Genomic DNA, 22,720 nt, shown 5'->3' with positions numbered 1-22,720 from the left:
CTCGGTGCTGCGGGCGCAGCGCGGGGCCAGGGCGGTTGAGCCTAGACCCCCGCGCCTCGGGCGGCGCGAGCCTGTCCTGCTGCGGCCCCCGCTGCCCGCGGATGCTCTGGGCGCGCAGGGCGAGGCGGTGCGGCTGCAGCTGCAAGGAGAAGAGCTCCGGCGCCAGGAGGAGAGCGTGCAACTGCACCAGATCAACATCTACCTCAGCGACCGCATCTCGCTGCACCGCCGCCTGCCCGAGCGCAGGAACCCTCTGTGAGTCCTCAGGTGGTGGGGAGGAGCACTGGACTCGGAGTCCCGGCCTTCCCCTCCCCGGGCCTCGGTTTTTGCATCTGCAGAGTCACGGGGTGGAACTGGAGTCTCTGAATATTTGGGGATCGTATCTTAGTCTTTCTCGGAAGTGGGCAGTGTAACGGTTCATATGAGGGGAGGGGAGTTGGGGAGGCAAGAAAGTGAAAAAAATGATGGAAAAATCTCAGAGATTGACGAGTCTGTTACCGAGTAGTCTCTGCCCTGAAAGGGATGGGTTGGGGCCTAAGCAGATCGAGTTTGATGAGTCTCCCTTTGGCTGCCCTCCCGCAGCCCTCACAGCACTCCCGGTATAGCCCACGTCTGCCTGTGTCGCTCTGGCTCCGTGTGTGTCTGCCTGCCAAGGTAATGACTCCTGGGGTCCGAGACAAGCCCAGTTTGTTCATCTGTGTGCCACCCTAGCGAATGGACCACATTGGGAGGGGGGACAGGCAGGTGAGGGGAAAGGTGGCTGGAAGGCCAAGCTAGAGGCTGTAAGCCACCTTCCGCTCCCACGAGAGTTGGGTCTGGAGCTTTAGGAGGAGGAAGGCAGGGAGGAACGGGCTGGTGGGAAGGGTTCCTCCTGGCTGTGGTACAGCCCCGCTCACGCCTGTGGGTGGTGCTGGACCTGAGTCTACGTGGTGAGAAGGCCTAGTTCCTGTTGGAGCTGCTGCCTGGGCGAGTGCGTGTCCTGTGCGTGGGCGAGTAACAAGGGAACAAGCTGGCAGTAGTAGGAAGGCCAGGTGGCTACTGCCACATTTGCCCCTAGACCTTCTGGCCTCTCTCCTGTTCTCTGAGTTGGTGGTGATCTTCCAGGACCCTAGTTGAGCCCCCGCTTCAAGACTTTGAGGAAAAGAGGGCTCAGAGAGGGTGTCCCTGGAGGAGCCAGTGTGGATAGCCAGTAGTGTGCTGTCACACACCTGCCAGTCTTTCCCCTCCATGTCCTTCCTGCTTTCCAAACCCAAACCAAACCTATGGCCATCGAGTTGATTCTGACTCATAGCGACCCTATATGACAGAGTAGAACTGCCCCATAGGGTTTCCAAGGAGCAACTGGTGCATTCGCACTGCCGACCTTTTGGTTAGCAGCCGAGCTCTTAACCACTGCACCACCAGGGCTCCAACGCAGGTGTGCAGATAGGCTCAGAGAGGATAGATGACTCACCAAGGCCCAGCTGGAAAGTGACCCTCCTGGCCCTCTTGACACCATGCTGATTTCAGGATTTTAGGGGCCTGCTCTGCAGAACTTTGGCCAGCAAGAGCATGAATACCTGGATGAGGAGGCCCCCCTCCTCTGCCTCAGTCCTCAAAACTTGGATGGACTTGAACTTCACTGCCTTCTATTTTTGGCATTTGCTCACTTCTAGCTTCATGCTTTTTCCTGAAGGATTTTCACTGTTAATATTTTTGAGTAAAACTTTGTTGGGATTAGTAACCTTCCCCCACTTCAAACAAATGGCTTAATGCACATTTAACTCCTTGAAACCCCAAGGGTGCTCAGTGAGGCAAGATCTAGGGGAAGGAGCACAGCTTTCAGGTGGAACCCAGCCCAAAAGAGATCCTCTCTCTTTTGCTGATCAGCTCTGTCATCTTGAGCAAGCTGCTTAGCCTCTCTGAGCCTCAGTTTTCCCATCTATAAAATAGGGAACTAGTAGAAATAACATAATCTATGAATTAACAGCTAGCACCATGCGTGGGGGCACACTGTGTACTCAGTTCTTACTAGTTTTTCTCCCTTTCCTGTTGCCAAGAATATACTCAGGAAGCTGCTTTTGAGAGTCATCTAGGAATTGGTCGTAAAGTTTTTCTTTCCAGGATCCTTTATTGTCCGAGATTGTGCCTGTCGCTTTGAAACACTGGATGACCTGTGGGGCTTATGGTATCCAGTCTCCATGGTGATGCAGCTGCCCTGTGTCCTATCAGGATTGGCTTATAGATCCTGCTATTGCATTGACTCTGGGAAGTTAATGCAAACACAGCATGATAAGGAGTGTGAATGCCTCCTGCCTTTAATTCCTGCAACAGAGCCTGTTGGGCTATTTTTGCCTGACTAGAAAGAAAGGTGGGCTTGAGCAGTGTTGGTCTCAGCAGGCTGGGCCTTGATCATAAACTTGGTGTGGTCAGTAAGGTCAGGGCCTTGTGTGGAGACTCACTTTTATTATAGTTCATATAGAAGTGTGGAGCTAATCAGAGTCTTGAAATTTAGCCTGAGAAACTGGAATGGCAAGTTATGAATTCACAATGTGTGAGGGCTTTCCTTGAGAGTCTAGTTAATAAGCGAGGGATTGTCCTTGATGTTGTTGTTGTTGTTGTTGGGTGCCGTCGAGTCAATTCTAACTCACAGCGACCCCAGCCTTGTGACAGGGTAGAAGTGCCCCATAGGGTTTTCTAGGCTGTATTCTTTTTCGGATGACAGAGCGGAATTCTTTTTTTTTTTTTTTTCGGTAGAAGGCTGTTCATTGCAGCTTTTTTTTTTTAAATTGTGCTTTAAGTGAAAGTTTACAGCTCGAGTTAGTTTCTCATACAAAAATTTATACAGACATTGTTTTGTGACTCTGGTTGCTCTCCCTGTAACGTGACAGCACACTCCTCCTTTCCACCCAGGATTTCCGATGTCCATTCAACCAGCTCCTGACCCTCTCTGCCTTCTCATCTCGCCACCAGACAGGAGCTGCACCTTTACTCTCATGTATCTACTTGAGCTAAGAAGCACAGTCTTCACAAGTATCATTTTATGCCTTGTAGTCCAGTCTAATCTTTGTCTGAAGAGTTGGCTTCAGGAATGGTTTTAGTTCTGGGTTAACAGAGAGTCTGGGGGCCGTGTCTTCTAGGATTCCTCCAGTCTTGGTCAGACTATTAAGTCTGGTCTTTTTACTAGAATTTGAGTTCTGCACCCCACTTTTCTCCTGCTCTGTCAGGGACTCGACAGAGCAGAGTTCTTAACTCTTCCCTATGTCAATTTATTTACTTATTTAAACTTTTTTTGGGCTTTAGGTGAAAGTTTACAGAGCAAATTAGTTTCTCATTCAGTAGTTTATACATAAAGTATTCCATGAGATCGTTTGCATTCTCCTCAGTGAATCAGCACTCTCCCCATTTCTGTACTGAGTTCCCCGTTTCCTTTTGTCTGGATTTTCTATCCCTTCCTGCCTTCTCATCTTTGGTTTTGGGTAAATATTGTCCTTTTGATCTCGTATAATTGATTGCTCTAAGAAACGTGTTCTTCTTGGGTGTTATTGTTTATTTTATGGGCCTGTGTGGTGTTTGGCTGAAAGGTAGTCTCCAGGAATGGCTTCAGTTCCAGGTCAGAAGGGTGTCTTAGGGCCATAATCTTGGGGGTTCCTCCAGTCTCTGTCAGGTCAGTAAGTCTAGTGTTTTTTGTGAATTTGATTTTTTGTTCTACGTTTTCCTCCTGCGCTGTCCAGGACCCTCTGTTGTGATTCCAGTGAGAGCAGTAGGTAGTGGTACCTGGGCACCATCTAGTTCTTTTGGTCTTGGGGTCATGTAGGCTGTGGTTCATGTGGTCCATTAGCCGTTTGAACTAACTGCTCACTTGAGTCTTTGGTTTTCTTCACTCTCTTTTGCTCCAGACGGGAAGAGACCAATAGCTGTATCTTAGATGGCCACTTGCAAACTTTTAAGACCCCACATGCTACTTACCAAAGTAGGATGCAGAACATTGCCTTTATGTATTAATTCATGCCAGTTGATGTAAATGTCCCCCAGGTCTATGGTCCTTTGCCTTCAAGCCTAGGAACTTCATCCTGCGAGGTGTTTGGTTATGTCTAACAAGTTTCCGTGACTGTGCCCCTTGTGTGCGCTGTTGTCTATATTAATATACATGCAGCATCTACAATTATGTATGTAGAAATATCCACAACCAAACCTGTATCTACAGGTAGGTGTGCTCCCTTACACCCTCCCATACCTCTTTAGCATACCTATCTACCTATGTACCATTCGTAGATTATTATGCTATTTTTGTAGGATTGTTTATGCTATAGTAATTTTCATAGTTGTCATTTATTCTCACGTTCCTCTCAGTGTCTTCATTTGCCTTGGTCATGTTGTGCTGACTTCTTCCATATTGTGTATTGCCTTTCCCTTCACCAATATTAACACATCTTCTATCTAGTTAGTAATTTTCTCTTCCTCCCCCTCCCATCCCTGGTAACCATCAAAGAACTTTTTTTTTTCTGGGTGTAAACCTTTTCTTTTTTTTTTAAATAATAGTGGTCTCATACAATATTTGTCCTTTTGTGATTGACTTATTTCACTCAGCATAATGTCCTCCAGATTCATCCATGTTGTGAGATGTTTTGCAGATTCATCATTGTTCTTTATCGTTGCCTAGTATTCCGTTTCTGTGTATGTACCATAGTTTGTTTATCTATTCATCTGTTGATGGACACCAAGGTTGCTTCCATCTTTGTGCTATTGTGAATAATGCTGCAATGAACACGGGTGTACATGTGTCTATTTGTGTGATGGCTCTTATTTCTCTAGGATATATTCCTAGGAGTGGGATTGCTGGATCATATGGTATTTCTATTTGTAGCTTTTTAAGGAGGTGCCATATCGTTTTCCAAAATGGTTGTATCATTTTGCATTCTCACCAGCAGTGCGTAAGAGTTCCAATCTCCCTGCAACCTCTCCAACATTTATTTTCTGTTTTTTGATTCATGCCGGTAATGTTGGGATGAGATGGTATCTCATTGTAGTTTTGATTTGCATTTCTCTAATGGTTAGTGGGAAACCCTGGTGGCATAGTGGTTAAGAGCTACAGCTGCTAAACAGAAGGTCGGCGGCTGGAATCCACCAGGCGCACCTTGGAAACTCTGTGGGGCAGTTCTACTCTGTCCTATAGGGTCGCTGTGAATCAGAATCAACTCAATCGCAACAGGTTTGGTTTTTTTTTTTTTAATGATTAGTGATCGCCTGAATTCCTCATGTGTCTGTTAGCTGCCTGAATGTCTTCTTTGGTGAAGTGTCTGTTCATATTCTTTGCCTGTTTTTTAAATTGGATTATTTGTCTTTTTGTTGTAGAGGTATTGAGTTTTCCTGTAGATTTTAGAGATAAGACCTTTGTCAGATATGTAGTAGCTAAAAATTTTTTCCCAGTCTGTAGGTTCTCTTTTTACTCTTTTGGTGAAGTCTTTTGAAGAGCATAAATGTTTAATTTTTAAAAGATCCCAGTTATCTAGCTTATCTTCTGGAGTTTGTGTATTATTAGCTATGGTTTGTATCCTATTTATGCTGTGTATTAGGGCCCCTAATGTTAACCCTACTTTTTCTTCCAAGATCTTTATATTTTTTCGTTTTGTATTTAGGCCTTTGATCCATTTTTAATTAGCTTTTGTGTATGGTGTGAGGTATGGGTCCTGCTTCATTTGTTTGCAGATGGACATCCAGTTTTGCCCGCACCATTTGTTAAAAAGACTATCTTTTCCCCCGTTTAATGGACTTTGGGCCCTTGTCAAAGATTAGGTGGCTGTAGGTAGATGGATTTACATCTGGGTTCTCAATTCTGTTCCATTGGTCAATGTGTCTGTCATTGTACCAGTATCAGGCTGTTTTGACTACCGTAGCTGTATAGTAGGTTCTGAGGTCAGGTAGTGTGAGACTTTCTACTTTGTTCTTCTTCAATAATGCTTTACGTACCTGTTGCTGCACCCACTTAGGGGCAGGGGGCCTTTACATGGGAGGGAGGGGATATCACGAGCTTGTCCTGTGCTCAGAGGCCAATGGAGAGGCCTCCCAAGGTCTCTGGGCAGGAGAGGGACTCCCACCACCAGCCTCTAGGTTTTCTGGAACCGTCAAGGTTCAATGCCATTAGGACCCCAGGAGGAGGCTCCAGGAGCTAGGGAGACCCCTCCCTCCGCAGCAGAGGAAAGAGCCAGGCCTACCTAGCCATGGTCAGGGAGCATGACCTGCCCCAGGTGAGCAGATTCTTTTCTTTTGTTTTATTTATGTGGTGGATTACTTTGATTGATTTTCTAAGGTTGGACCATCCTTGCATGCCTGGTATGAATCCCACTTGGTCATAATGTATTATTATTATTAGTAGTAGTAGTATTGATATGTAGTTGAATTCTATTCACTAGAATTTTTTTTTTTTTTTGCGTTGTGTATCTGCTAGAATTTTGTTGAGATTTTTTGTGTCTATATTCATGAGGGGTGTTGGTCTGTAATTTTCTTTTTTTGTGGTGTCTTTGCCTGGCTTTGGTATCTGCGTTATGCTGGCTTCATAGAATGAATTCAGGAGTTTTCCTTCCTTTTCTATGCTCTGAAATAGTTTTAGTAGTATTGGTGTGAGCTATTCTCTGAATGTTTGGTGGAATTCTCCAGTGAAGCCATCTGGGCCAGGGCTTTTTTGTTGTTGTCGTTGAGAGTTTTTTTTTTTAATTACCTCTTCAATGTCTTCTTTTGTTTTGGATCTGTTCAGCTTTTCTACCTCAGCTTATGTTAGTTTAGGTAGGTAGTGTGTTTCTAAAACTCTGTGCATTTCGTCTAGGTTTTCAAATTTGTTGGAGTACAGTTTTTCATAGTATTTTCTTATGATTCTTTTAATTTCCCTTGGTTCTGCTGTAATGGCACATCTCATTTCTTATTTGGGTTATTTGCTTCTTCTCCTGTTTTTCTTTTGTCCGTTTGGCCAGGGGTTTGTGGATTTTATTGATCCTTTCAAAGAACCAACTTCTGGTCTTGTTGATTTTTTTCTTTTGTTTTTCTGTTCTCTGTTTTGTTTATTTCTGCTCTAATCTAGGCTATAATCTTCATGGGAGCAGATGGCCAGGTCTTTCTCCCACGGAGCCACTGGATGTGTTCGAACCACCAACCTTTTGGTTATCAGCCAAGTGCTTAACTGTTGTGCCACTAGGGTTCCTGTCAGAGGGGTGGTTAAACCTATTGCTGACGAGTAGATTCCAACTCATAGCGACCTATAGGACAGAGTAGAACTGCCCCGTAGAGTTTCCAAGGCTGTAAACTTTATGGAAGCAGACCGCCAGATCTTTCTCCTGCAGAGTGGCTGGTGGGTTCCAACCACTGAACTTTTGGTTAACAGCTGAGTGCTTAGCCATGATGCCACCAGGGCTCCTTAGAGGGGCGGTTAAGGTCCTGGAATGTTGGAGGAGGGAGGGCCTTGAGGGAGCATCCAGTCTAAACAAAAAGGAAAAGCCACGCCTCCATGGTCACACAACATATCTGGGGCAGAGCTGGCCTACAAGCCAGATTTTTTATCCTGTTTCTTCTTTTTTGGCATGTGGGAGGGATTATTTATTTACCAGCTGTTCTGCAGGAGAAAGATGTGGCAGTCTCCTTTTGTAAAGATTCACAACCTTGGAAACCCTATGTGGCAGTGCTACTCTGTCCTATACGGTCACTATGAGTCAGAATTGATTCAACAGCAGTGGATTTGGTTTTTGGTTTAATTATAAAAGTAATATGTGTTGAGTCAAGAAATTTTAGCACATACAGAGAAGCAAGAAGGAAACAATAAAAATCACTCATAAACCTACCACCACGGGAGAACTGCTGTTAACATTTTGCTGTTTATCTGTCTAGACTTTTCCAGGTATAGATACTGTTGTTCTTAGCTGCTGTTGAGTCAGCCCCTTGACTTGTGGGAACCCCATGCACAGTGGAACAAAACCCTGCCTAGTCCTGGATTGTTGATTGGACTGTTGTGATCCATAGGGTTTTCACTGGCTGATTTTCAGAAGCAGTTCACCAGGCCTTTCCTCCTAGTCTGTCTTAGTCTGGAAGTGCTGCTAAAACTTATTCAGCATGCTTAGGTTTTTGTTTTTTTTGTTTTTAGTTTTATTGTGTTTTAGGTAAAAGTTTACAGTGAAAATTAGTTTTTCATTCAAAAAATTTATACACAAGTTGTTTTGTGACATTGGTTGCGATCCCCGCAACGTGTCAGCACTCTCCCCACTTCCTTTTCCACCCTGGGTTCTCTGTGTCTGTTTGTCCAGTTTTCCTGTCCCTTCCTGCCTTCTTGTCTTTGCTTTTGGGCAGGTGTTGCCCATTTGGTATCATATACTTGACTGAACTAAGAAGCATGCTCCTCACATGTGTTACTGTTTGTTTTATAGGCCTGTCTAATCTTTGGCTGAAAGGTGAACTTTGAGAGTAACTTCAGTTCTGAGTTATCAGGGTGTCTGAGGGCCTTATTCTTGGGGTTCTTCCAGCCTCTGTCAGACCAATAAGTCTGATGTTTTTTTGTGAATTTGAATTTTGTTCTACCTTTTTCTCTGGCTCTGTCTGGGACCCTCTATTGTGATCCCTGTCAGAGCGGCCAGTGGTGGTAGCTGGGCACCATCTAGTTCTTCTGGGCTCTGGTAGTGGCTGTGGTTCATGTGGTCCGTTAATCCTTTGGACTGATATTTTCCTTGTATCTTTGGTTTCAGCATGCTTAGGTTTTGAAAACTGTACATTTGGGTATGTGGATGAGAATATACTCAAATATGAGCATGTACATATGCCCACACATATTTTTAACCGAAGTCTTTGCACTACAGTGCATTAACCCATTAGCAGAAGCAAGGAGTTGGAAACAACTGAGACACTATTTGGCTTGGCTCTTCCTGGCGTCTGCAAGGCTTGGCACCATGTCTCCTCCCTTAGACAGGTCCAGGCCAATAAAGAGACATTTTGGAGTATTGGCTCTAATTCTGAGAGACTCTGTGTAGACCCAGCCCCTCTGAGACTCTGACAATTCACATGCTAGTGGACTAGAGCACAGCTTTATTTATATTCATTACAATACTGAATAGAGGACGAGGAGGATGATGACAAGGAATCTTTGCATGGTAGTATAGGAAATATAGGATTTTCAAAACACTTTCACAAATATCATCTCAATTGATCTTAGCAAGGAGGGGAACTTTCACTCTGAGGTGGCAGCAAGTCAAAGTGGGGAGCCAGATAGCTGGGTTTACAATCTTGGGGAGTTTTTAAAAATATGGATGCCAGAGACTTGCCCCAGAACAGTTAAATCAGAATCTCTGGGTAGGGCCTAGGCTGAGTCTGATGTGTAGCCAGGATTGAAAGCTACTGGCCCAGAGCCTGTGGGTTTCTTACTCAGAAGATTTAGGGTGAGTGCTTTTGAGGGTGTGGGAGAATACCAGAATCAGGCAACATAGGGATTAATAGGAGCCCTGGTGGTGTAGTGGTTAACAGCTCGGCTGCTAACCAGAAGGTCGGCCGTTCAAATCCACCAACTGCTCCTTGGAAACCCTGTGGGGCAGTTCTACTCTTCTCTTGGGTCGCTATGAGTCAGAACTGATTTGACGACACCTGACAACAAACAAGCAACAACAGGGATTAATAAGAAGTCACACACAGGTGAAACTAGCGATGACAGCACGGTTAGTTGTGAGGTGTATCACAAGTAAATGGTTGCTAATATCAGTGGTAGAATTTTTGCCTTCCGTGCAGGAGACCTGAGTTTGATTTCCAGCCACTGTACCTCATACGCAGCCACCACCCATCTGTCAGAGGAGGCTTGCATATTGCTATGATGCTGAACAGGTTTCAGTGGCACTTCCAGACTAAGATGGACTAGCAAGAAAGGCCTTGCAATCTACTTCAGAAAATCGGCCAGTGAAAACCCTATGGATCACAATGGAGCAGGACTGGGCAGCGTTTAGTTTCATTGCGTATAGGATTGCCATGAGTTAGGGGGACTCCACCACAGCTAAGAACAAACAACATTAATGTTGTACCAATGTTACAAAAAGTTTCAGTTTTCATAGACTACAGAGATCTCGAGATAATCACTATAATGTTGTCTTCATTTGCATTCTGACCTGTTTAGCAGAAGAGAAAAGGCGGAGGTGCTATGCATTTATTTCCCCAGGTACATCTGTGGGGATGCCATGTGTATGAACATGAGCTGGTTTCTGCCATAGGAGAAAAGTTGTGAATCACTGATTGGGAAGCATGTGTTTTGGATTTCTTGAACTCTTGCTCTGGCTTTTGCCTTGTTAGTGACATAATTGCGGGTGTATCTGAGTTCAGGGTTCAGGATTTGGGTGCTGGAATGGCAAAAAGTCTCATAATAGCTCTAGGTAGGTATAATTCAGCACAAGAAAGTATTTGTGTCTTGCTGGGGCTGGCAGGGGGGAGTTGGGCAGAATATTTCTTTTTGAAGATGTGTAGCCTGCTTGTCTGTTCTCATAACAACATTATCTTTGGAGAAACATCATACATGGTGTAGAGATTAGACTGATGTGTGTTTCTTTTGCCTCCATAGCAAGGTGGTAAACTGCAGGGCATTTTATTAATTCTTATTAGTCCCATTTTGTAGTCATCAGGATGGCATTCTTTCTTTGAGTCAGTTCATTAAATTCATGGAATGTGTTCAGTTTATGTAGTATTTTTGTGATATCTTTTTCATCCTTTAATTTTCATTCTTTCTTTGTGCTTATGTTCTAGGCGTGTGTCTCAAGAATATGTTGCTTGATTTTGTGTTGTTATTTTACAAAATCCAGACTGGCAGTCTTTGTCTTTTAACTAGATAGTTACATCCACTTATATTTATTATGTTACTGATACTTTTGGATTTGATTCTGTCATCTTATTTTATGCTTTCTATTTGTTACGATTTTTCTGTTTTTTTCTTCTCTTGTTGCTTTCAAATTGATAGAGGTTCCCTCTCTCCTTTCTCATTCCATTTTTCTCTCTACTAAATTGGCAGTGATATTATCTATTCTAATCTTTATAGTAACCCTATAAATTTTAAAGGACATGTTTAACACAAGAAACTCTGAAGTTAATCAGTAACTATGGCTCTTCCTGAACCAAGGACTTTAGAATGCTTAAGCACTCATCACCTTCCTCACTATTTGTATGACGTTTTGCTCCACTATTTTAATTCTGCCTTGGTTTTTAAACCAACAAATTAGACGTTCTTTTTAATGCAGTTTTTGTTTATTTAGATTTATCCACAAGCTTATTATTGTTCTCTGAGTGAAAGACCTTTCTGATATTCTTTTCCTTCTTTCTGAAATACTTCTTGTATTAATCACTGTAAAGTAGGTCTATTGTTTGTATACTCTCAGTTTTATTTATCTAAAAATGTTTTTCTTTTGCTCTTATTCTTGAAAGATAGTTTTTCTGGGTATAAATTCTAAGTTGATAGTTTGGCATTTGAAGATTGTCCGCTGGCTTTGTATTATTGCTGGGAGAAGCCAACAGTTAGTCAAATCTGTCGTTCTTGTTCCTTTGTCATTCATTTGAGATATTCTTTTATTTATTTAAGCATATTAAGCTTACTTATTTTATGCTCTGTATTTGATACTTCTAATATCTAGATTCATGTTTTTTGTTGTTCCTGGGCTTTGAGGATTTCTCTTAGTTTCTTGTCAACTAATCCATGCATTTAAAAGATTTAAAAAAGTATTTTATCAAGAATTTTGTGGGTGTTTTATATAACAGGAGGATTTCTCCAGACATTTTAGTCTTCCATATTGCCAGAAATGGAAGTCCTATATTAACTTCTTGCGTTGGTAAAGGTTGTGTGTCATCTTGGCTAGGCCATGATTCTCAGTGGTTTGGCAGTTATGTAATGATGTAGTCATCCTCCATGATGTAATCTGATGTGATCAGCCAATCAGTTGTAAGGGGAGTTTCCTCGGGGGCGTGGCTTGCATCCAACGTGTATGTGAACGTTCTAGCAAAGCTTACTTGCTTATGCTGATCGTGCATCCGACTTGTCAACATCTGACCTCCAGTTCTTGGGACTTGAGCCAGCTGCCTGCTGTATTGCCTGCTGATCTTGAGATTTGTCAGCTTCCACAGCCTTTGAGCTGGCAGCCCACCATTTTACTTGCTGATCTTGGGATTCATCAGCCTCCTCAGCCTGTGAGCCAGCTGCCTGCTCTATTGCCTGCTGATCTTGAGATTTGTCAGCTTCCACAGTCTTTGAGCTGGCATTCCACCATTTTACCTGCTGATCTTGGGATTCGTCGGCTTCCTCAGCCTGTGAGCCACCAACCTGCCATCTTACCTGCCGATCTTGGATTCATTAGCCTCTGCAGCCCATGAGCCAGCAACCTGCCATCTGACGTGCTGATCTTGGGTTCGTCAGCCTCTGCAGCTACATGAGTCAGAAGAAACCTCCAGCCTAATGCCTGACCCACAGACTTGGGACTTGCCAGCTTCTATAAGCATGTGAACCATTTCCGTGAGATAAATCTCTCTCTCTCTCTCTGTGTATATACATATACATATACATATACATATACATATATTTACTTCACGAGTATTGCTTCTCTAGAGAACCCAGCCTAAGACACTTTTAAAAGTACTTATTTTGAGTGTTAGGATTCTTTTGGCTACAAGTGATCAAAAACAACACAAACTGACTTAAACATCAAAAGAAATTTGTTGACTTCTATCACATTAAAATCCAGGGTTGGAACTGGGTTCATGTTGTTCTGGGCCCTGGATCCTGGGACTCAAATGATGTCATCAAGAAAATGTTGATTTGCCAGACCTGGGGCACGTGACCTTCCAGAGGGTGTGGGGTGTGTGTGTGTGTGTTAGTGTGTTTTCCATTCTACACAACCACATAGACTGAGAGTCAGGGAGGCTTGGATCGTGAAAGAGAAAAGAAGGTGTAGTAATGTGAAGAAAGGAGAAAGGATTTTGGACAGTCAAAACTCACAAATGTACATTACAATCTGCCTGGCCTGTTCTACAAAGAATATGAGTTTTTTTTTTTTTTTTTTAAGATATTTATGTGATAACCTTAATACAAAGATAAAAGAAGATCAGAAGATATTCTCTGCATCCATTCATTCCATCCCATATATTATACCAGTGGGGCTTCTCGTACTTCCTACCTAGTAGGGTTGTTATGAGGGCTAAATGGGGTAATGCGTGTAAAATGCTTAGCACAGTGCATCATATGTAGTAAGCAATCAATAAATGTTACTGTTATTACCAGGTACAATATAAGGCATCCTGAAAATGCAAGTAAGACTCAGCCCATGTCATCACAGAGCACATGGAACATACCAGGAACTTAAGGAAATGATACTTACTATGATATGTCATTAAACTTGGCTCTGAGCTTCCTTTTGTCCCCAAGGCAAAAGAGGAACCCTAAAGCAATGCATAGCTATTCCTGTCGATTCAAAGGATTTACAACTTTTTATCATCAGGAAAAGGAGAAAGTGTTTTTCCTAGAAGCAAACTTAAAGATATTCTATACAGAGGCATTCCAGAAAGATATATTGAACTTAAAGGAGAATGCTTTTAGGGGAGGTTTTAAAGAAAGAAACAGAAACATACCAGGCCAAGAAAAAAAGAGAGGACAGAATATTAAATTATTGCTCAGTGAAGGCATTTGTTATGGGGAGCTAAAGAACTACGATCCAGCTGTATAAAAATACTTCTTTGTGATTATAAAAATTATGCATGTTCATTGTAGAACAAGTTTAAAACGCAGAAAAATACAATGAAGTAGATAAAAATCAGTGATAATCCCACTTTTCAGAGATAACCATTGTTAGCATTTTTGTCATATTTCCTTCCATTGTTTATTGTTTATGTGTGATTGCATGTGCACACACATTGTTGTTTATAGAATTGGCATAATGCCGTTTATAGATCTGTACCCTGCTCTTTTGATTTAACAGTATAGTGTGATCATTTTCCTTTGTCATTAAATAATCTTTAAAAATGTGATTTTTGATGATGTGTAGTATGAGGGTAAGTCAAAAAGTATTGCTACAAAATGATAGAAACCTTTATTAAATAAAAGTATCAAAATGTGAAGCTATTGTTTCTTGACATATCCTCCATCTAGGTCTATACACTTCTGAAGGTGGTGAAGGATTTTGCGCTCTTCGATTTGTACCATGACAAAATGGCAGTTTTGGCATCCTTGAGGGACTCATATCGTGTTCCTTTTAAATGTTCTTTGAGTTTTGGGAACAAAAAGAAGTCTAAAGGGGCAAGATCAAGGCTGTAGGGTGGATAAGGTAAGGTTTCCCAATGAAAATCTTGTAGGACAGCCCTTGCTACCCTTGAAAAATGAGCAGATGCATTGTTGTGATATAAAAAAATTCCTTAGTGCAAAGTTCCTGGCCTTTTTCTCATCAATGCAGTTTTTCAATTTCTTAAAACTTATTCATAATAAGCCCCCATAATCATCCTGAGTCCTTCGAAAAAATCTATCAAGATTACTGCTTTAGAGGCAGGGCCAAGATGGCTGAATAGTCAGACGCTTCCTGTGGTCCTTCTTATAACAAAGACCTGAAAAAAACAAATAAATCGATTATATATGACAATCTAGGAGCCCTGATCATCAAAGACAAAGTTGAGGAGTTGGACTGAGCACCACGGGGAGGGAGAGACAGTTCAGAAGCAGTGAAGAAGTGCCAGTCATGAGGTAGCCATCACCCTGTGGGCTGGGTCAGCTGGCACACACGGGCTGAGGCAAGCAGTAGTGCTCAGGACATGTTTCACCACATCGGGAGAAACTGGATGGCGGAGAGTCTGCACAAGCCTCTGGAGCCAGGGGGAAGCAGTGCTGAATCTGCGAAAGTTAAGTGCAAGCATCTAACCTACTATGAGGGAACAAAATAACCCCTTCCCCTCCACGACTTTTGGAGCAGAGAAGTGACACTTTCCCTTCACTCACCCACCTCCCTGCTCCGCTCTGACACCAGCTGGGCAGTGTTCAACAATTGCCACGTCCCCTAAGCCAGAACTAAGGGCTGTCTGTGCCCAAACCAGTCTCCTGGCTTTAAGGGGAAAAAAAAAACCAAGCCCCCTAAGCTGGGAACCTAGGACTATTCACGCCCAAACCAGTCTTGTGGCTTTGAAAATTACCACAGTCCCTAAGCCGGGAACTCAGGGCAGACACACCCCTTTGCCTAAGCACTAGCATAAGGGGTCCACAGACTTGTAATGCCCTTCACCCCTGCCTAGACTTGTGTGGACTGATTAAACACCACAGGCCCCCATTAATGCCAAGTCCCTTAAGCCGGGAATTCAGGGCAGGCACTGACCTTTTGCCTAGACACTGACATAAGTGAGCCACGGACTTCTAGTGTTCTTCACCCTTGAGTAGAACTGTGCGGGCCAATTCAACAGCATACGCCCTCATTAGCATAGAACAACAGGGTATGCACCTGAAACCTATTTTCAACTGCAGCAGACAAGGGGGAGTTGCAGATTCATGATGTTTGACACTGCCCTGCCCATTAAGCAGAGTCCTCACCCACCCACATCAGGGGTCTGAGGGCTGGCAGTTTCACTCATTCCACCTAGCCGCCCATGACGGGTCCGAGAATAAGTGATGCTTCCCAACCCTTACAGCCAATAGCATTGGGTGCCCAGAGTCTGGCTGCAAAACCCACCCACCCACGCACTCTAGGGGACAGGGAAATTCCTTCCACCTAGGCACTCAGGAGCAGCCGTCAACTCACTGCCTTGCTCAGCATATAGCCCCCTACTGCAGCCAGATATCAGTGCATGCTCCAAACACCCCTAGGCAACCCTGCCCCTCTAGAACTGTAGGTGAGAGGCTGCACCACATACTCAGTGATCGATGACTGGGACACCTGAGCTGAGTCTACCCAAGAAAATGAACAAACTCCTGAGCTCACACACCTAGTAGCTGCTCTCACCACCTGGTGACAGGATGTAAGAGCTTCAAAGACACAAATAACCAAAGTAGCTCACATGCCCCGCCTACTTGGGCATATCAAAACAATACAAACCATAGTAAGCAAACGTACAATAAATAACTTATTGATGGAGACAACAGTCAATATCAAATCACGTGAAGAAGCAGCTCAAAATGGCTTCAGCAAGTGACCAAAACAAAGAACCAGGAAACCTTCTAGAGGAAGATAAGGTCTTGGAATTACTGGGGTTAGAATTCAGAAGATTAATATACAGAGCTCTTCAAGATATCAGGAAGGAGGTCATGGAAAATGCAGACCAAGCCAAGGAACACACAGCAAAGCAATAGAGAAATTCAGGAAAACAATATAAGAGCAGAATGACAAATTTAACTCACTGCCAGAAATGACAGACAGACAGCAAATAGAAATCCAAAAGATTAACAATAAAATTTCAGAATTAAACAACTCAGTAGAAGGTCATAGGAGCAGAATTGAGGCAATGGAAGTCAGAATTAGTGAGATTGAAGATAAATCCCTTGACACCAATTTATTTGAGGAAAAATCAGATAAAAGAATTTTTTTAAAAATGAAGAACCTCTAAGAATTATGTGGGACACTATCAAGAGGAAAAACCTACGAGTGATTGGAGTACCAGAGCGGGAAGATAACAGAAAATACAGAAAGAATTGTTGAAGATGTGCTGGCAGAAAACTTCTCTGATATCGTGAAAGATGAGAAGATATCTATCCAAGAAACTCATCAAACACCACACAGGGTAGATCTCAAAAGAAAGTCACCAAGACATATTATAATCAAACTTGGCAAAACCAAAGATAAAGATAGAATCTTAAGAGCAGCTAGGGATAAATGAAAAGTCGCCTACAAAGGAGAGTCAGTTAGATTAAGCTCTGACTACTCAGCAGAAACCATGCGGGCAAGAAGGCAATGGGATGACATATGTAAAGCCTTGAAGGAAAAAAATTGCTAGCCAGGAATTATATATTCAGCAAAACTGTCTCTCAAATATGATGGTGAAATTGGGACATTTCCAGATAAACAGAAGTTAAGGGAATTTGTAAAAACCAAACCAAAATTCAAGAAATATTAAAGGGAGTCCTCCAACTAGAGAATCAACATTATCAGACAAAAACTTGAGACTATAACACAGGACAGAACAACCAGATAGCAGCCTACATAGGGAAGTCACAAAAATAAGTCAAAGCTAAAAGACTGAAAATAGGGAATCAGAGATGTCAATAAGTAAACGATGACAACATTAAAACAAAAAAGAGGGACTAAGTAGTGTAGTCATAGAACTTTCATATGGAGAGGAAGTTAAGGCAATATCAAGAAATAAAATATTGGTTTAAACTTAGAAAAATAGAGGTAAATTTTAAGGTAACAACAAAGGAAACTAACAAATCTACCCATCAAAATAAAAAACAACAAAAACACAAAGACTCAGTAAACACACAATCAATAATAATGAAAATACATGAAGAAAAATGACAGCACAGAAAATTAAGTGGAACAAAGAAACTGTCAACACAACAAAAAAATACATCAAAATGACAGCAGTGAACTCATACTTATCAATAATTACACTGAATGTAAATGGACTAAATGCATCAATAAAGAGACAGAGTGGCAGAATGGATAAAAAAACACAATCTGTCTATAAGAGACACACCTTAGACTCAAAGACACAAACTAAAACTCAAAGGATGGAAAAATATATATCAAGCAAACAACACTCAAAGAAGAGCAGGAGTGGCAATATTAATCTCTGACAAAATAGACTTTAAAGCAAAATCCACCACAAAGGATAATGAAGGACACTACATAATGATTAAAGGGATGACCCATCATGGAGACATAACCATAATAAACATCTATGCACCCAATGACAGGGCTCCAAAATACATAAAGCAAACTCTAACGGCATTGAAAATAGAAATAGACAGCTCCACAATAATACTAGGAGACTTCAACCCACCACTTTCAGTAAGGACAGAACATCTAGAAAGAAACTTAATAAAGACGGAAGATCTAAACGCCACAATCTACTAACGTGACCTCATAGGCATATATACAGAACACTCCACCCAAGAACAGCCAAGTATACATTCTTTTCCAACACACATGGAGCATTCTCCAGAATAGACCACACATTAGGCCACAAAGCAAGCCTTAACAGAATCCAGAACATCAAAATATTACAAAGCATCTTTTCTGACCATAAAGCCATAAAAATAGAACTCAGTAACAGAAAAAGCAAGGGAAAAAAAATCAAATACGTGGAAACTGAACAACACCTTGCTCAATAACTACTGGATTACAGAAGAAGTCAAGGATGGAATAAAGAAATTCATAGACTCAAATGAGAATGAAAACACATTCTACCATAACCTTTGGGACACAGCAAAAGCAGTGCTAAGAGGTCAATTTATAGCAAAAAATGCACACATCCAAAAAGAAGAAACGGCCAGAATCAAAACATTAACCCTACAACTCGAACAAATAGAAAGAGCAGGAAGAGAAGTCCTTGGGCACCAGAAGAAAGGAAATAATAAAGATTAGAGCCAGAAATAAATGAAATAGAGAACAGAAAAACAATTGAAAGAGCCAACAAGACCAAAAGGTGGTTCTTTGAAAAGCTCAACCAAATTGATAAAACACTGGCCAAACTGACAAAAGAAAAACTGGAAAGGAAGCAAATAACCTGAGTAAGAAATGAGATGGGCGATATCACAACAGACCCAACTGAAATAAAAAGGATCAAAAGAGAATACTATGAAAATTGTACTCCAACAAATTTGAAAACCTAGAGGAAATGGACAAATTTCTAGAAACTCACTACCCACCTAAACTAATACAAACCGAGGTGGAACAACTAAATAAACCTATAACAAAAGAAGAGATTGAGAGGTAATTAAAAAACAAACAAACAAAAAAACAAAAAAACTCCCAACAACAACAACAACAACAAACCCTGGCCCTGATTGCTTCACTGGAGAATTCTACAAAACTTTCAGAGAAGAGTTAACACCAGCACTACTAAAGGTATTTCAGAGCATAGAAAAGGAAGGAATACCCCAAACTCATTCTATGAAGCCAGCATAACCCTGATACCAAAGCCAGGCAAAGACACCACAAAAAAGAAAATTACAGACTTCATGAACATAGACACAGAAATTCTCAACAAAATTCTAGCCAATAAAGTTCAATGATATATGAAAAAAATAATTCATCATGATCAAATGGGATTCATACCAGGTATGCAGGGATGGTTCAACATTAGAAAAACAATTAGTGTAATCCATCACATAAATAAAACAAAAGATAAGCCCACGATCTTATCGATTGATGCAGAAAGGGCATTTGATGAAGTCCAAAACCTGTTCCTGATAAAGACTCTCAGCAAAATAGGAATAGAAGGGAAGGTCCTCGACATAATAAAGGGCATTTATACAAAGCCAGGAAACCTGGTGGTGCAGTGGTTAAGAGCTATGGCTGCTAATCAGAAGGTTGACAGATCGAATCCACCAGGTGCTCCTTGGAAACTCTATGGGGCAGTACTACTCTGTTCTATAGGGTCACTATGAGTCGGAATCAACTCGATGGCAACGGGTTTGGTTTGATTTTTGTATACAAAGCCAACAGCCAATGTCATTCTAAATGGAGAGAGTCTGAAAGCATTCCCCTTGAGAATGGGAACCAAACAAGGATGCCTTTATCACCACTTTTATTCAACATTGTGCTGGAGGTCCTAGCCAGAGCAATGAGGCAAGAAAAAGAAATAAAATAAAGGACATCCAAATTGGTAAAGAAGGAGTAAAAGTATCTGTATTTGCAGATGATATGACCTTATTCACAGAAAACCCCAAAGAATCCACGAGAAAACTACTGGAACTAATAGAAGATTTCAGCAAAGTATCAGGATACAAGATAAACATACAGAAATCAGTTGGATTCCTCTACACCAAAAAAGAGAACTTCCAAGAGGAAATCACCGAATCAATACCATTTACAATAGCCCCTAAGAAGATAAAATACTTAGCAATAAATCTAACCAGAGACGTAAAAAACTTATACAATGAAAACTACAAGGCACTACTGCAGGAAACCGAAAGAGACCTGCATAAGTGGAAAAACATACCTTGCTCAGGAATAGGAAGACTCAACATTGTGAAAATGTCAATTCTACACAAAGTAATCTACAGATACAATGCAATCCCGATCCAGATTCCAACAGCATTTTTTAACAAGATGGAGAAACAAATCACCAACTTCATATCGAAAAGGAAGAGACCTTGGATAAGTAAAGCATTAGTGAAGAAGAAGAACAAAGTGGGAGGCCTCACACTACCTGATTTTAGAACCTATTATACTGCCACAGTAGTCAAAACAGCCTGGTACTGGTCCAGCAACAGGTACATAGACCAATGGAACAGAGTTGAGAACGCAGATGTAAATTCATACACTTATTAGCAACTGATATTTGACAAAGGTCCAAAATCTGTTAAATGGGGAAAAGACAGTCTCTTTAACAAATGGTGCTGGCATAACTGAATATCCATCTGCAAAAAAATGAAACAAGACCCATGCCTCACACCATGTACAAAAACTAATTCAAAATGGATCAAGGACCTAAATATAAAATCTAAAATGATAAAGATCATGGAAGGAAAAATAGGGACAATGCTAGGAGTCCTAATACATGGCATAAACAGAATATGAACCATAACTAACAATGCACAAACACCAGAAGAGAAACTAGATAACTGAGATTTCCTAAAATGCTCATCAAAAGACTTCACCAAACGAAAAAAAGAGAACCTACAGACTGGGAAAAAATTTTGGCTACGACATATACAATAAGGGTCTAATCTCTAAAATCTACAACATACTGCAACACCTCAACAACAAAAAGACAAACCAATTGAAAAATGGGCAAAGGATATGAACAGAAACTTCACCAAAGAAGACATTCAGGTGGCTAATGTATACATGAGAAAATGGTCGCGGTCACTAGCCATTAGAGAAATGCAAATCAAAACTACAGTGAAATATCATTTCACCCCAACAAGGCTGGCACTAATCCAAAAAGCACAAAATAATAAATGTTGGAGAGGTTGTGGAGAGACTGGAACACTTATGAACTGCTGGTGGGAATGTAAGATGGTATAACTACTTTGGAAATTGATTTGGCACTTCCTTAAAAAGCTAGAAATAGAAGTAACATACGATCCAGCAATTGCACTCCTTGAATATATCCTAGAGAAATAAGAGCTGTCACATGAAAAGATATATGCATACCCATGTTCATTGCAGCACTGTTCACAGTAGCAAAAAGATGGAAACAACCTAGGTGCCCATCAATAGATGAATGGATAAACAAATTATGGTACATACACACAATGGAATACTATGCAACAAAGAACAATGATGAATGCATGAAACATCTCACAACATGGATGAATCGGTAGGGCATTATGCTGAGTGAAATTAGTCCCAAAAGGACAAATATTGTATGAGACCACTATTATAAGAACTCAAGACTTAAACACAGAAGAAAGCATTCTTTGATGGTTACGAGGGTAGGGATGGTTGGGGTGGGGAATTCACTAACTAGGTAGTAGACGAGTCATCTTCAGTGAAAGGAAGGACAGCACACAACACAGGGGGAGTCAGCACAACTGGACCAAAGCAAAAGTTAAGAAGTTTCCTAAACACACCCAAACACTTTGAGGAACAGAGTAGCTGGGGCTGGGGGCTGGGGACCATGGTTTTGGGGGACATCTAGGTCAGTTGGCATAACAAACTATTAAGAAAATGTTCTGCATCCCACTTGAGTGGCATCTGGGGTCCTAAAAGCTTGGGGACGGCCATCTAAGGTGCATCAGTTAGTCCTAACCCACTTGGAGCAAGTGAGAATGAAAAACACCAAAGACACAAGGAAAATATTAGCCCAAGGGACAAAAGGTCCACATAAACCAGAGACTCCATCAGCTTGAGACAAGAAGAACTAGATGATGCCCGGCTACCACCAATGACTGCTTTGACAGGGAACATAACAGTCCCAGACAGAACAGGAGAAAAGTGCTGAGCAGAACTCAAATTCATGTAAAAAAACAGACTGAATGGTCTGACAGAGACTGGAGAATCCCCGAAACTGTTGCCCCCAGGTGCTCTGTTAACCCAGAACTAAAACCATTTCTGAAGCGCACTCTTCAGACAAAAATTAGACTGGGCTATAAAACAAAAAATAATACTTTTGAGAGTGTGTTTCTTAATTCAGTCAGATACAAGAGACCAAATGGGCAATTCCTGTCCAGAGGCAGGATGAGAAGGCAGGAAGGGACAGGAACTGGTTGAATGGACACAGGAAACCCGGGGTGGAAAGGGGGTGTGTGCTGTCACATTGTAGGGATTGCAACTAATGTCACATAACAATATGTGTATAAATTTTTGTATGAGAAATTAACAAGCTGTAAACTTTCACCTGAAGAACAATAAAAAAAATAAAAAAAACTTTACCCCTTTAGAATCCGAAAAAAACAGTTGCCATAACCTTCTGAGCGGTCTTCCCCCTTTTGGCTTATCTTTTAGGTCTTCCCGACTTTCCTTAAAAGGCTTGATCCATGTAAAAACTGTTGTTTTATGTGGAGCAGCATTCCCGTAAACCTGTTACAAAGCTTCAGTTATTTGGGAAGATGTCCACTTGAGTTTTTTAAAAAATTTGGTATTAGCCCTGACGTCAAAATCATTTTTTTTTCCCC

At 41.6% G+C, this 22,720-nt stretch overlaps 1 protein-coding gene across 1 annotated transcript in view; it reads left to right on the top strand.

Annotated features, from left to right (window-relative positions):
* The first annotated feature begins 6 nt into the window (after positions 1-6).
* Positions 7-22,720, top strand: part of GALNT12 (polypeptide N-acetylgalactosaminyltransferase 12) — a 64,479-nt gene continuing 41,765 nt past the window's right edge. The window contains exon 1 of the mRNA XM_004372367.2: positions 7-255. The gene's annotated coding sequence lies outside the window, so the exon portion shown is untranslated. The remainder of the gene's footprint in view (positions 256-22,720) is intronic.

This window comes from Trichechus manatus, unplaced genomic scaffold (genome assembly GCF_000243295.1).
Source record: "Trichechus manatus latirostris isolate Lorelei unplaced genomic scaffold, TriManLat1.0 scaffold00016, whole genome shotgun sequence".
Taxonomy (NCBI): Eukaryota; Metazoa; Chordata; class Mammalia; order Sirenia; family Trichechidae; genus Trichechus; species Trichechus manatus.
Note: the sequence above shows the minus strand (reverse complement) of the source record. Positions and strands in the feature narration are given on the sequence as shown.